Source organism: Aythya ferina (assembly GCF_964211825.1).
Source record: "Aythya ferina genome assembly, chromosome: 1".
Lineage (NCBI taxonomy): Eukaryota > Metazoa > Chordata > Aves > Anseriformes > Anatidae > Aythya > Aythya ferina.
The window spans coordinates 109,608,201-109,625,082 of NC_140296.1; the positions used below are offsets into that span (position 1 = coordinate 109,608,201).

The 16,882-nt window shown below is 36.5% G+C and overlaps 1 long non-coding RNA gene across 2 annotated transcripts in view; it reads right to left on the minus strand.

The window, feature by feature from the left end:
- LOC311444006 overlaps positions 1-16,067 on the minus strand; it is a 29,011-nt gene extending 12,944 nt beyond the window's left edge. Inside the window, exons 1-2 of one of the 2 annotated variants that reach the window (XR_014697615.1) lie at positions 15,959-16,067; positions 14,918-15,006 (exon numbers count right to left, since the gene is read on the minus strand). This is a non-coding gene — a long non-coding RNA (uncharacterized lncRNA). Of the gene's footprint in view, positions 1-14,917; positions 15,007-15,287; positions 15,372-15,958 lie in introns of those variants that run through there. The other variant, XR_014697616.1, reaches the window with a different exon arrangement.
- Positions 16,068-16,882: the final 815 nt, after the last annotated feature.

The following is a 16,882-nucleotide window of genomic DNA, read 5'->3' on the forward strand; positions in this document are numbered from 1 at the left end:
TCAAGAAAATAGCACATTTATATGCCAGACTGACACAGTCAGTAAAACATTGTACTCAGCTGTCATTCTTTGTACAAAAAATGAAGCAAGATTTGCTACCACCAAGCTAAGTAAAATAGTAATCACTGTGGTGGGTGGTTAGCTGTTTTTACTTCATTGTTACCTTATAAACTCATGTAAAACCCAGTTTGCTCATCTAAATCTTTGTTAAAATGACACAGAGTAAACTTACAGACCAAAACAGGACTCCAACGTTTGATAGCTGAAAATGCCTGGCCAGAGAAGTTATCAAGGATCACGCAAAACTATAGCAAATAACAGGCAATGTATTTGCTTTCCAACAGTGGCATGCCAAACAACAGCAGATTCTCACACATTTTGAGCTCATAAGGGGGCTGCTTGACTACTAATGAACAAAATGGCAAAGGTACACGTATGAAAGGGAGGAGAAAAGAAGAGACTCATAGGATACAATCCTCCCCCTCCAATTTCACTGCCATCAGTTTAGTCTACATTTTAATTAGATTTTATGTGCTATAGTACTCGAGTACAGCTGCTAAAACTGCTGATAAAATATTATGTCTAAAATTTCAATAATCACGAGTCTGCCCTTTTCTTTCAGCCAAAATCCATTCTTGAAATTCAGAATGATACATTGTTTTAGATTGATGAAATAGTTAAAATAATTGCAGAAATAGCTCTTTTCTCCCACAAACAGAAAGATGCAACAACTATCCCACAGCAACAGAATCCTATTTATTATTTCTGATGACATTTGCACATTTTTTTTTTTTTGGAATTGAGTTTTACGATTTCTAATTTTGTTGACCATGACATATCTTTTTTCACAGTTTCAAAACATTCGCATGTTAAACAATTTTGTTCTCTACATAGAATATTTATGGAAAATTTTATCTGCCAGTCATAAGTGAAATAATAATGGTATACTATAGCACCAAGAGTCAAAAAAAGTAAAAAAACAAACAGCCCCCACAAAACAGTCTTCTAAAAAAAAAAAAAAAAAAAAAAAGGAATGACGTGACTTTTGTACATGTCACCAGCCCACCAGATATGATATCTTTATCCGAAATAAGAGACTACTTAAAATACCTGTTTGTTTGTGTTTTTTTTTTTTTTTTTAACACATTGAGCTTCTTGCTCCATATAGGATATTTGGATGAGAAGACAAAGAAAAGCATTAATTTGGATGTGTTTCCCAGCCACAGAAGTGGGCATCATGTCTCTGTTTTTAGCAAGTTTCATTTCAGATTCATATAACTGCACTGAAATAGTTTTATTTCGTATATTTTCTGAAATTCTCATTCTTCAAATGTTATACAGATCCTTTACATAATGGTAATACTTTTCAGATAGTACTGGTTACTTATGTCTCTCCTCCAAAGTACACATTGCTGTTACCTACTAGATGTACTAGTACATCTAGTAGGCATCTAGTGTACATATATATATATATATATATAGGTGCGTGTGTGTGTGTGTATACACACATAAGCACACATTCTTCTTTCAGATAACAGTGCAAGAAAACATGACTACTTGCAACTTACATAAACATTAAGGATATTTTGTATGCTATTGAGAGGGATTTTTTTTGGTAATATCAGTTGAGAATGGAAGATGACATCATGATACAAAATACTAATATTAACTAGTTAAATATAAAACTATACTAAGTTTAAAGGCTAATATATGTTCAAACAAAGTTTTAATTTATTGAATGAACACAGCAAAACATGTTTTGTTTTTGATTCATCACATTAAAACTTTCCTGGAGCTGAATTAATGTCTCAGGTGAGGTAAAATTCTAAAGATATTTACAAGTTTTCCTTGAAAAAAGACTAAAGCAAAGGAATGAGAATGTTGAAGAATTGTGAATTTCCAACATGCTCTTGGGAGTTGCAGCCACCAGTAAAACCATCCTATGACACATTTGAGTAAAAGAAATTGATGACAGTGGTGTTTGAACTGAACCAAGTTTGAAAGAAGTGGTCTTCCATATCCTGCAAAATCTTTGGAAACTGAAGACTATACTTTCCAGTGAACATGGACATTTCTGCAACATTACTAATAATTCAGAGACAACTGTGAGATGGAGTTTCTAAAAGCACAAGACATATTTATCAGTTGTTTGTTTTGTTTTGTTTTAAAACTATTTTAAGAAAATTGAAGTTCTGTTAAAATGCTAACATGTCCCAGCAACAACCAGATTGTTCAGACTATGCCTTCCTGAGAGATACAAGCAAATTGACCTTGTTAAAAGGCAAAATACAACATAATTGAATTTGAATCCAAATGCATTAATGCCAATTGTTTGCTTGCTTGACTATGAGACTCTGAGGAGCTGTTTTTAAGCAACCAAGTTTAAATACTTTTGTTAGGTTTGCAGGCTGTAATTAAGATCACCACCTTTTCCAGTAGATGCATTCTATTACTGAGGGAGGGAAGTGGATTATTTTTTTTTATTTTTTTTTTTTTTGTACAAATGAACAAGAACACTTTGGCATTTGGCAGCTATGCTTTGCAAAGAAGATGAATAAATTTCATAATCACACTTGGATCTCATGGATGCGTACACAGATCTGCTTTTCTTTAGTGAGATGGGAAACACTAAGAAGTGACCTATAAAAAGCTTTGAAGCATTTGGGGGATAAAAATAGATGACCATGACCAAGGAAGAATAAGCAGACGAGAATATGATAAACCTCAAATGTCATACAAATATTTTTTGAGACTATATTTAGCAAAATTGTCAAAAATCTTTTTTTTTTTTTCACCCCTGCAAGAGTTCCCATTATTCCCACCCTAATGTTAATACTCTTTCTTTTAGGGTGGTACTGATAATTTTGATAACAAAACCTAGATCAAAAAAAAAAAAAAAAGTTCAAAAATTTGTGAGACACTCAGTTTTTCCAGTTAGCTGTGGAACTTCAATACAAGTGAAACTTGGGATTTTCCTTGTTTTCCTTGTTTCCTTTGTTTCCTTGTTTATTTTAACAAATTATTCACAAAATGAGCCCCCACCACTTTCTAGATCTGCTCATATACAGAGAGTTCACTAAGTAAACAGATGTCCTTCCATCTTCCACCAATCAAATTAGGACAACTGAAGTTAAGCTAGATAACAGCATTTTACAATGGCATAATGACAAAGGATGTTAATTTTATCGCCAGTTCTCAGAAAACTGTAGAGGATACAGAAAACCAGTGTGAAAAGCCTTGCATAATCCTTCATTTTTCCACCAGCTGAGGGTTTAATCTCAGCAGTGCACTGGGGAGTAAGTTGAACATTATCTATTACTCTGGCACTTTAGAAAATCCATACATCTGATGCATACAGTATTTCAGATAGTGGTTATTAAAACAGGTAACTGTTTCGTCCAAATCACCATGGGTATTGGAATGCATATGTCTGGGAAGGCTTACTCTAGGCAAATAATTATTTCAAACTGGGTTAAGGTAGCAGAAGGGTTAAGAAAAAGTTTAACAGCCATGTTATATTGGAGCAATCATTGTAATGCCAGTGCTCTGGGCAATGACAATCTGTTAGCTCTTTTCTAAACCCAGCACAGGCATTTGTAATGCAAATGTTAGCGCACTGAATATATGGCACTGTTTCTATACTCATTCATAGGAGAGAGGGAAAGAATCATGTGGCCCCATCCCCCCAGCAGCAGCAGCTCCCTGTAGAGAGGAGACTAGAAAGTAAACGAGCTAATCTAGTTCTTGGTGTCACCAAACACAGAAATGGTTGTTTAGGAGTGGTTAAAACATTTGATAGCCTTGTATCTCCTTTTCAGCATAGAACAGGATGACGTATGTAGTGAACGTGCCCAGTGAAGCTGGACCATTTTACAGGAGTATATCAGATAAGTGGCAGACCCCTAAACATTCAGCTCTGACCCTTGCAAGGCATATACAATGCAAAGTATCATCTGTTCCTGTGATACATATTTCCATAAATACTTCAGGAGTTAAGATTCGATGTCTGTACAAAATATTCACAGTGAGAAATGTGACATGAGAAAAAAACTAAAAGAAGTATGAAGGAAGGGAAACCTCTCCTCCCAACACCAGCACTAGATGATTGACATTTTAACTGTTTCTCACAGCTGATTATTTGCATTGTTATTGCTATAGCTATATCTATAAATTATGTCAAGAAAAGCAGGAATCCTTAAAGCATGAATAAAACAGTCTGTGAAAAATAAACCATCGCAACATGGAAAAGCAACTACAAGCTGGGTAGATTTCAGGCATTATAAGATACATTTCTACCAAGAATTGGCACTAATAGATTCTGGTTCTCTTCACGGGGCAACAAATGCTCTAACCATCTATTGCATTTTTTTCAGTAAAATAAGCCTGAAGTCTATGTAAAAAAAAAAAAAAAAAAAAAAAAAAAAAAAAAAAAAAAAAAAACACATGGAAGTCATGAAAGTAAAAGCAAAGACAAGGAAACAATACACAAAGTAATTACAGGTAACATCACTGGGGAAATATCAAAATCCATCAAGAATATAAAATCCTTCAAGGCCAAAGAAATTACAATGTTTTTCAATAAGGAATGGTATGAACAAGTACCTAACACCAGAGAAAGCTGACCAGGGATTTGCAGCAATTAGTGATTAATTTTATCCTTTCAGAGAAAGACAAAGTCTTCCATGATATCACTGTAACTGAAGAAAAAAAAAGAAAGAAAAAAAAAAAAAAAGTTATAGAATGAAGGTAGAAAAAGGCAATATCCAACTATAATCCAGAGATCATATCCAGACATGATCTTCATTCAAAGAATAACCATTGAAGATAAAACAATGACAAGAACTATCTATGAATTTCAAGAACTGAAGAAAGTATCAGAAACCAGCCACCACGATACACTCTGGAACACCCTGATGGGTAACGTTTTATTAAAATTTCATTTACACCTTACACAAATACATACAGAAGAAGACTACAGTTTTAAGGAATGTTCAAGAAGAAAGTAAAAGCAGTATGGAAGAAAATGGTTCCTTTTTGATGGTGTCATCAAGTTAAACAGAATATACAGATAAATACTACACATACATCTTGTATACATACAACACCACCCTATAACACTGGTTTAAAACCTTTCTTTTTTGTTTATTGGAAATCACCCTAAAATTCTTACGGTGGAAATGTGAATACCTAAAAAAAAAAAAAAAAAAGCCTACTGTATAATTTATTTTGCTGACTGATTTTTCATGGATTTATTAAGAGACAGACCTTACATTCACTGTGAGTAAAACAAGTTGGAAACTGTTACGTTGGAATACCTTTTTCTGACAAGATCACTCTAGAATTCACCACACCAGTAAGCACGGAAGATTTTCTCCCAGCCACATAAGATCCTTGACTAAAGTAGTCATTTTAAATTTAATTAAATACATAAATAAAACTGCCAGAAATAAAAGTAGTGAACCTGGGTACTTGTCTTGGCAGAAATTAGCAGAGAAAAATGAACGACGAACTACATTAGCCATATTCCATGTCCTAAACAAGATCTGATGGCCAAAAACACAAATTAAAAATTAAATTTTCAAGTTGCTTTTCCTTCCATTAAAATGCATATGTTAAAACTAGAAATCTCACAAATGTTTAAGGAGATTGTTAAGTTCTGCCAAGACAGACACCTCTTTCACAGCAGTAGGTATGAGATGGAATTTTAGGGTGTTTTTTTTTTTTTGGCACAAGTGCTGAGATACAGTGGAGTTCACAGCTTGTCACCTCAAGATCTACAGAGAAAAGCAGATGGTGATACTTTATATGATTTAAAAATGAAACTGGAGCACCTGCCATGACACATGTTATCTAAGGTATATATGAAGAAAGCGTTAAATGGCCTGCAGAGAGGGTAGATTTCTGCGTTGTTAAGATGCCTTCAAATGACAAGCAAGGAGGGATAGGGAATACAGAACATGCAAGAAAGGTGGAGAACTGCTTAAGCCCAATTGCAATTTTCAACTGCAAAATAAATTCCCATGTCAATTTGTGTGATTCTTTCTTTGTTAAGGAGTAAGACCTTGCAATTCCACTGAATTACTACGGACTCATTGGATTGAGCACTGAAAAAAGAAAAGGCAAAACAGTCATGGAAACCATACTGTTTTACCTGATACATTAACTCATGCCACTACTGAGCTTTATTAATTTTTATTTCTGTCCCAATGTGTTTACTTACTTAAGGAATCGCTGCTTCTAAACAAAAAGTATGAAGACATAAGATGACATTTTCAACAGTATCAACCACCAGAGATATTAACAAAATTCTGAAGTATTTAACAGTGAAAACCACAGTTAACTGCTGCAATTTTCTAATATGGACATAATTAAAGCTGCAAAAAGTGGTGTCTGTTTTCCTTTCAAAACAAATATCTGTCATTATAGGATTTAACAGCTATCTGTCTTGATAAATGAACAACTTGAACACAGATATGTCTTGCATGATTGAATATCCCAATAGATCCATGCCCCTAAATCAAGAAGATTTTGAAAACCCAACACATCATGTAAAAAGCTTCAATGATTAAATGAAGCAATATTTCTCAATCTTTCTTTCACAATTAATGACCTACAGACCTTCTTGGTTTTGTTCAAACTGACCTGCAAGAAACTAAGAATCAGCATCCTTCACCTACTTGGCTATAGAAGTGAGCATCCTGAGAATAAAATCAAAATACTGAATTGCCATTCTAGAATATGGGTCAAAGCAAGACATTTAACTTTGTATTTTATAGAGTAAAACAGTTGATCTAGTGAAAAATTGCTTCAGAGGAAAAGATGCAACGTGGCAACTTCCCTTATTGTATTCCTAAATGTATGAAATAATTTAATTTGAATTGAAACATATTATTGATACTTGAAGACAACAGCGTTTATATTTCTTCCCCAAAGAAATTATTTGAAGACATTATGATTCCTCAGGAGGAAAAAAAATATATATATATGATTCCATTTAGCATACCAATGAAATCAGAGGGGAAGTCCTACTGAAGGACTAACTCTCCTTAATGCCCTTATTCTCCCTTCATTATGCCATCGATGTCCCATGAAAACAACATTAATTTGACATGGATGAGTTATGACCCACTGTTTCCTGCACAACCAACAGGATGCCCAAGGCAGGGTTTTCTACTTTGGGTATTGGGGCCAGAAAGACATGCATAAAACCAGCACAGTAGAAGGAGCAATTAAGCTACAGGTTGTTTTGCTGTAAGCAGTTAACCAGCTGTGCCTAATAAATTATTTGATTATACAACATCCTATAGTTTTGACATCAGTGGTAACCATGCATAAAACTAACATTCGGGGATTTTGTATATTTGCACGTGTGATTATATCAGTAATTCCTCCTGGCACTCATTAACGGACCCTGCCAATCCAGCACTATTGTTTTTTTCCATGCAAATGGTCAGCTTGCTCACAACAGCTTGAAAACACTGGCTAATAAAATACCACAAGCCTGAGAAGGAAATGGGAAGTGTTTGTTACTCCTATTTGCTGACAAGAAAAGAAACAGACCTGTGCAAGGACATGTGCACACACAGCAGAACTAAATAAAAGAGTAAAACTGAAGCGTGTAGAAACATTGTATGTATATATACAATGGGCATACTTGCATGTACATACAAAAATGTACAAAAACTTCCTTCAGTAGGGTTAAGAAATATAACCAAGAAACTCTTGAACTACAAGCCTGGCATGGATATTTTTGTGGGTGGAATACCATGCTAACGTACACATACTGTTTCTGGCACCTGCACTACTTTGATCAGTGGGTTTCCATCATCTCTTCATGCTTGGGAGCTACAGACATTGCATTTCCCAGTCCTACACTGCTTCCACGCTATACTGCTTTCTCACAAAAGAAAGAGAAGTTTGAGCTGATGTAGTGGGTTTATGTGGCGAGGTTTTGGTAGCAGGGGGCCCTAGGGGTGGTTTCTGTGAGAAGGATCTAGAAGCTGCCCCATGTTTGGTAAGGGCCCCACTGCTGACCAGAGTCAAGCCAATAAGCAATGTTGTTTTGCACCTCTGTGAGAGCATATTTAAGACAGGAAAAAAAACGCTGCGCCACACACAGCAGCTGGGAGAGTGAGAGGAGTGAGGAACAGCCTTGCAGGCACCAAGGTCAGTGAAGAAGGAGGGGGAGAGGTGCTCCAGGTGCCAGAGCAGAAGTCCCCTGTGGCCTGTGGTGAGGACCATGGTGAAGCAGGCTGCCCCCTGCAGCCCATGGAGTACCACGGTGGAGCAGGGTTCCATACTGCAGCCTGTGGAGGAGACCACGGTGGAGCAGGTGGACCTGCAGCAACGGAGGCTGCCACCTGTGGAAGACGCCTGCCAGAGCAGATTCTGGGCCGGACCTGTAGCCCGTGGAGAGGAGCCCACGCAGGAGCAGGTGACCTGGCAGGAGCTGCCCGTGGGGAACCCAGGTTGGAGCAGTTTTCTCCTGAGGGATGGACCCCATTGTATGGACCCATTTCTGGAGCAGTTCTGGAAGAGCTGCTACCTGTGGGAAGCCCACGTTGAATCAAGGACTGCATCCCGTGGGAGGGACCCCACAGCACAGGAGACGAGAGTGACCAAGAAGGAGCAGCAAAGAAGTGCTGTAGATTGACCATAACCCCCATTCCCCTGTGCTGTTTGGGGGGAGGAGGTGGAAGAGGGTGGATGGGGAGGAAGGTGCTTTTGGTTTCTTTCCTTTGTTTCTCACTTCTCTACCTTGTTAGTAATAAGCAATAAATCTTACTGTCTCCCTATGCCAAGTCTGTTTTGCCCATTACAATAATTACTGAGTGATCTCCTTGTCCTTATCTCAACCTTTGAGCTCTTTTCATTGTATTTTCTCCCTGTTCCTCTTTGAGGAGGGGGAGTGAGAGAGCAGTTGTGGTGGAGCTCAGCTGCCCACTCGAGTGGAACCACCACAGCTGACAAGAAAACCAGATTTCACAGTCTTGCACAAACATGAATGCACAAACACTGCAAGTCTAAACAGCCGCCCCCCTTGACCATGTCCATTTCCTAACAAATGCTGGCAAATGAGTTCTCTTCATAGCGAGGAGGCACATTCTCATGTGGCCAAAAAGAACCACAGAAAGCAATAATTGTTCTCTATTTAAAAGTTTTAGCCTTCCAGTGAGGACCCAAAAACTGTCAAGATGACTTTGATGACCACCATACATCACATGCAACAAAACAGTGAAACGAGCACTTCTTAAAAAATTCAGACAGCAATTCATAAACTATTTAATGCGAGATTATGAATAACAAATAGATGAATGTAAATTCTTTTCTCCATGGATAATACATGTACAAAAATGCAAATTTTTCAGGATAAATTATGCACAACGAATGAGTCAATCAGCCCTATTCCCTCATAGGCCACTATTTCCGGAAGCTATTTTAAAGTGAGACAAAATTGGTGAAATTGTATCATCTATTTTTGTATACAACTGGAAAGCACACGATAAAACCCTTCTTTATTCCCTTTATTAAAGCATTCCATGAACATGAATGGCAACAATGAACATAAGCAGCAGCTGTAATTGATACTGCAGTGAAAGCTAAATTGCACATTGGTGGATTTAGCTAACATCACAAATCTCAGTAATTCTGATCAGGCAGTTAATAACAAAAGATCTCATTTATTAAGTGATATTAGCAGACATTTGAACAAAACAGCCAGTTTCAGAATTCTGTCAGCATCATGTAAAATACCTGATTGTTCAGTGACTTTTCCTAAAAGCCAAACCTCTGTAATTCCCAGGAGCATTTACAATCAGGAACTGCCATTGTGAAAAAGGTGTATCATTGAGAGCTGCTGTTCCCTGACCTCCAGGCCAGCTGCACTTCCCATGACCACAGAACCCCTCCTACTTGGAGGAGTTTAGTTCTCCTGGACAACAGGGAGAAAAATACCGCTGAGTTTCTTTCCCCTCCGCTCCATGGGCTAGGATTTCAGCCTACAGACTTACAGACTACACACTATAAAAAAATAGTAAAAATAGTTGCAGCCACCAACTCTCTCTCAGCAGAATAGCCCTTTCTCTCATTCATTTCCAAAACTGGAGCAAGACCTGATAGAAGGATTTTTCTGAGGCAAGAGGGTCAGAAGAACTTAGCTAAACTGGGACATCGAACCCACCAGTGGTTCACACCCTCCACATAAAATGGTACGAAGTTTCATAATTTCCAAACATTTTTAGCAACTACAGTTATATCAGGATCAAGGAGTAAATTAGAAGGAAAAAGTATCTAGTGGTAATATTTCACAAGCAAACGCTTATTAAGCTAGTCCTTTCCATCAACTGCATACAAGTTAAGAAAAAAAGAGCCACCACAGACACGTGTTTTCTCAGATATCATTTAAAGGTTAAACCAGACAAGCCCCCTGAATAGGGATCTAACTAGATCAAAAGGCTCAGCTCTAGAGATGTGACGTTGTACAGGCAGAGAAAGACAGGAGATACTGCTCAACATTGCTTCTGTCAGTGACAGCTGAGTCTTCCAGACTGCTACAGATACTCACATGTGCATCCTGGTGACCTCATTTACCAATGAAATACCTCAGTTATCATACAAGGGGATTATCCATTGAATTCACACTGAAGTTAATATGGCCAAATAACTTTCCTGTCTTTTAGAGCTGAGTCTTCATTTACATGTAGCTGAGTTTTTTTCCCCTGCCTTCCCTTGAAATGGCATGGTTTACCTTAACAGTATGAAGTTGGTATTGAAGGGTTAAGAAAGAAACTGTGACGTAAAAGAGTTTGAACTAATCTAAAATAAATCCAATGCCTTTTTAAACAGGGAAAACAACATTAGTCCTAATTTAACTTTTTTTTTTTTCTTTTCAGTACAGATTCACATACAGACAACAAAGAGAACATAGATTCAACTAAAATGAAATGAGATTCAAAATCGCTTCCAGAGTTGGTGCTGAAAACAAAGCATGCACATGGGCGTACTAGGCTGCACTCTTGCAAGGCATAAACAGAGTCTGCAATAAATTGCTTGATGTTGTCTTGCTGGTCATAAAGCTATGAAAAAAAGGAATATGCCATTTTTTATAACACTTAAGGGCCCAATGCAATACAAACTATGGCTGGCTTTCTAGTAATACATGTTTTGGGAGTAGATACCAGTGAATTTGAGTTTTATATGTGCTTTTGCGATATAGGACCTGAACATATTTTTTGTTGGATTAGACCATTAGGTAGCTATAGCTATTCTCAAAGGACAAAATAAGTGACAAGCCTTCTGAACGCCGGCAAAAATATAAATCACTAAAAAAGTTGAGAAATCCTTGATTTAACATTTCCAGTATTCAGAGATATTTTTGTATTCCTTTTCTACTTAACAGAAACATTAACGTTTTTAAAATTTTTAAAGAAATTTCTCTTCATATGGATGCAATAATACCAATAAAACTCTATTAAATAAATGTTTGTTTCTTCCCTCAGCTTTCAAAACATAAAATAAAAAATGTTTTAAAGTATAGCTGAATCATCAGAAGTAAAAAGAATTGTTACCTTAAGGCATGAAGAATATCATGCACTTAGAATAAAAGAAATATTAAAATACTTCTACTTTATCTTCTAACTTCTACTTTATCTACTAACTTCTCAAAAGATATCTTCCCCATAAGAATTGTTATAAAAATGCTGAATCAAACAGCATCTATTAAGGATGCATGTTTTAATTTTTAGAAAGCCCTCTCTTTTGATTCCCTTTCTCTCTATTCTGTTTCTGAAGAGTATCATTCATTAGTACAAAACCTCTACTATCACATTTATTCTGACTACTTACACATCCATTTCTCTACTCTGGACTTCTTTATTTGAACTGTTCATCTAGCATTAACTTATAAGTATTCAGCTCTGTAGGACAGTGTTCTTAATCTTTCAACTACTCAGTGCTTCCAGCCTTCTCCCTTTTGTAATCAATGCAAGCACCACCATCTTCACTTCTGTTATTCAGGGTTTCAAGCTGAGCATCATCTCCAGATCCTCATCATTTCTGCTGTATACAAATCTTACCACTCACTCCTGCAGAGCAACCCAGCTAAACCAGCCTTTCCTATCTAGTCACCAAGCTGAAGTCCAGTCACTTGTTATTGTGATGCCAGGTGATTGCAACATCTTTACGTCCCTGATGTAGCTAATCTGGCTCCTTCAAAATGATTTGCAGAAGATAGCCTTCTTGATTCGTTGCTTTGATTACACTGCCATTTTCTTTGACTTTAGTTCCTTTGGTTACCCACCTCAGATGCATCTCTATTCAAGGCCCTCCCCCCTTCAAGACCCTCTGTACCATCCCACATTCACTGCCCACAGACTCCTTCAGTTTTCATTAATGCTAGCTGTTCACAACCAGTTCGAAAAATTGCTTCTGACAAAACAAGCACCTTTTGTCTTTGCTACTTATCACTGTTGGAAAGACTTCTTCACAAGCTGCTACAAAGATCTTTCAAATACCTTCTTAAGATCTTTTTGCATTGACACCTATGCACAGAAAGGATGTAAGGCTAAGTAAGAAAACTTCTGGTTTCCTTCCACTGTCCCATATGTTGATGTCCACATATTATTTCTTAGTGTACTGGGACAACATATTCTCTGGTGCAGGGTGTGTGTGTTTTTGTTTCACATGTATTGAATTCCTAACCCAAAGTAGCCATGTTCTTAGATAATAAAGTAACACAAATAATAAACAGTAATAATCTTAAACTGAATTCCTACATTTGTAATGCATGATTTTAGAACTACTACTTGTATTGTTCTAAACACTATATACTTGAGCAGATGCAAATACATTCTCAAATCTGGACCTATTTAACACAAGTCTTTATACATTGAATATGAATATGAACATGTGATGAATTCCAGATAAGTTAAATATAACAACTTCACTATTAATGCAGCATTCCTCCTGAGTAACATGCTAATTATTTTTACCTACGGTAAACATAGGAAGTACAAATAATAAGAACATTACCAAAAAGGGCTTCTTTTTAGGATTGACATATTTGTGTTAAAAGCAGATTATTTGAAAACAAGTTACTGAAGCAATATTCAATCAAAATGACTACTCTCAGCCATAAACATACGGGACCCTCTAAGTACCCAGGGTAATAAGTCTTGTATATTATTGCTGGGAATTCCTTCAAAGCCCAAATCATTTTTAGTTTGCAAAGCTCTCTAATTTATTTTCCATGGTTGGAAGGAATCTGCTGCTAAACTAAAAATACAGTTTTACCTCCCATTATCTCTGCACATAAAGAGTCACACAGCTTGAGGCTAGAATTAACATGAGATAGGCTATTATGACTGTAAGAACATTTAGCGGTCCCTGTTGACTTTGCAGTTTGTAATAATAAATATCCTCCCCATAATCTCTCACTTTTTTTTCCCCCTAAACTTGATGCCTTGAGGAGTTCTTGAAGCTTGTGATAAAATACTAACAGTAGTTACCTATTTTGTTGATAGCATGGATTTCTGCTTCTCCTTGGGCAAAGTCATTTAAAGATATGGTATTTGCAAGTAAATGCTTTTAAAAGTATAACCCTTGATTTCATAAATGCCCTACAGAAACATGATGTCCTACTGTAGTTGATTACTGAAGCAAAACTAAATCTGCTTGTACAAAGTAATGTCACTATTTTATAACGAAGTGTTTCCTCTTTCACCAAGGAAGAACCTTGCAATCAGATGTGAAGGTTATAAAGTATTCAGCCTGCAACTCGAAAGAATCTTATCATCACCAATCAAGGTAATAATTAAAACCAGATTTCTATAAGGAGGGGCTAGACATTTAAAGGGTTTTACAAAGTATCACACTTCATGCACATGCTAAATGGTGCAGAGTACTTGTGCTATATTAAGAAGATGCCGAAAGTCTCAAACTAACATGTAAATCTTTTATACGTAAGTGTTTCTATATACTTTGATATTCTGTCTCCATACAACACAAAACCTTATCTGCCTAAATCACATATATTTAGGATTTTTTTTTAACCCCATCACCACTACTATTCCTCTCCCCAACCCTAATTGTTTGCAAACAAAACATGTCCAGGAGTAAAAAATTAAGATGAAGACAACATCCTTCAAACATTCAGCATTCCAGTTCACCAACAGATCTTCAGCAGTAACTCTGCAGTAACATCTTACACTTAAGATACTACAGTTTAACTCATTCTCACTTTTTTTTTTTTTTTTTAACCCAGAAGCTTGTTAAGTGAATTTAGTGGATTATCAGGCAAAATACTGATATCACAAACCCCTTCTCACATAAACAGACAAATTCAGTCTCCACAGATGTCACACAGTCCTCACAAGAGGAAACTAAATCAAAACATGCTTCTATACCTACATATGTATTTCTCCTCTATCCTGCACATCTTGCATGCTATAGGTCACAGATGAATAGCAGCTCTTTGGCAATTGATTCATTTTGAACAGTGAAAGGAAGTATCAATTAAGTTATTTGTAAGATCAACAGTACACTCTCTGCTTCACATACATGCCCAATTCATCTTAAATTACTAGAAGACAGGAAGCAAAGACAGGAAGCAAGACTTTTAGATTCACTACTCTCCTCAATATTTTTTAAAATTAATGAAAAATGTTCCATGTGTTTTTGTTTTGTTTTGTTTTGGGGGGGAGGTGGGGGACAATGAAAAAATTTAAGGATATAAACTATTTCCAAATAGATAATCCACTGATTGATCTGTAGCTCACTGATGTTCTAATCATAACCTAGCTTATTCTTACATTATTCTTACCAAACAGCAACTCTTTAGTCATTTGGAGATAGTTAAATAGTTGATATTAAATCTGTCTTAGTTTCTGTTTAGTTTCAGTGTTGCTGCGTTATTTCATACCTGTGCATTTGCTAGATGCAACTCCCCCTCTCCTCCTATGAATGAAGTATTTTTCAGTTCTTGTGAGCTTTGCAGAAAAGTTGTCTAACCTGTAAGATGAGGGTGAGATGCACTGTATAAAACACTTTTTTTTTTTTTTTTATACTTGCATACATAAATAAGTGATTTCATTTTGGACAAAGTAGGGGAAATGAATTTCATAACCATGATAGCAGACCAAACTTCCAGCATCTCCAGTATTTCTCTCAGTCTTCATCCTCTCCTTTAGGTCCTCATTTATTCCTTTTTTCTGACTTTAATTTTCTTCACAAATTTCCACAAAAACCTTTTATGATAGTAACCTAACCTCTCTTGCACTTTTCCAGCTCACCTTCTTCCCAGAGCATCACAGCTTACTCCCACAGCGTGCATTGCCACCACCTCCCTGCTCTGATGACACTATGATTTCCAAGTGTTACTAATGAGTGCAATTAGAGGTAGGATCATGACACACACACACACGCATGCACTTACTTACTTACTTAAAGGGATTCATACACCTAAATGCAACCATAACAATCAGCCTGACTTTTCCATTTTGTCCACCTCCTAACTCAATCTACCTTCATATTACAAGGCATAAGTCACATTAGCCTTTACACAATCATCTCACAAACTCTTAAATGCAAAGGTGCTGTGTCTGTTTTCAGTGGAGCTTCTCCGTGATAAAGTAAAGCACGTGCAAGCCTTTGTGGGACTTGGAACACAGCCAGCTGCTGAAGCCCCGGAGATGCTTCTCTTTACAAGTTTGTTTTATGCTATAAGCATTTCATACAACAATACATTTATACAGTTCTTTGATCATTTATCTTAGTCAGGCTCCTACAATTTTCAGCTTACTCACTTCATTCTTTACTACACATGGCCTCATTTAATTTTCTTATATCTGCAGATGAGAAATTAGGCCCAGAAGAGATCAAACGGTACTGAATTTGGGTCATTATCCACAAAGCATCCCAAGACAGCCTGCCTTAGATCGCCAGCTTGCAAGGTTTCACTCACCCTAGCAAGGGAGGTAAAGACTAACTTGCATTAGACCAACTGATATAGTCAGAAAGCTTGAAAAGATTTCAGGCATAACCTTGAGAGCTTCTTCAAGACTTGTATGCATGGAAGCTCACTTCCCTTCCCTCCCTCCCTCCCCCCCCTTTTCTCCAAGCTTATACAAAAAGTATTTTTCCAGATCAGCTGCAACATGGACTATCCTGGAGAACAGTAAGTAGAAGTGTTGCTTTACAAAGGCATCTTCATACCAGCCATTTTTCTCTGAGCACCTGCTTTAAGTAGACTGAACCTAAGTCACCTGTTTTAAATTAACAATATGCTTAAATATTTTAATGGCCCACAGAAGAGCTTATACACACACAGATTAAATAAATAAATAAATGAATAAATCACTTTTTGCACTTTGAAGGTGTTTGGTTTCAAGCTAATACAGGATATCATACCATTCTTCTGAACCAGTGTTGTTGACTTGCTTTACTCTGTCTTCAACAAACAGAAAATAAACAGCCACTTCTTCCGTTTGCTACTGATATTTGCATATGGTCACGAAGGAAGGGTTATTTATTTCATCTGATTGATTTTTAAAGTTTGATTATAGCATAAAAGACTAAGTTTATATATTTCAAATAGACCTTGAAACAGGATATTGAGAATCTACAGGCAACACTGAAGTTTAAGCATTATCTTTTATATAATCTTTTTAAGAGATAAATTCAAGGTCTTCTCAGTGTATGGTACCATAACAGCAATCAGGTTTGGAGCACACACATACACAAAACAAACAAACAAACAAACAAACAAACAAACAAAAAAAACGCTTGGCAAGCAATAGCTCAGGCATACTTTATTTTATCACAGTCATGAAGTCTATTATGGACTGTTATTGTTTCTCTCATCACAAGAAAATATTCATGAAGAAAT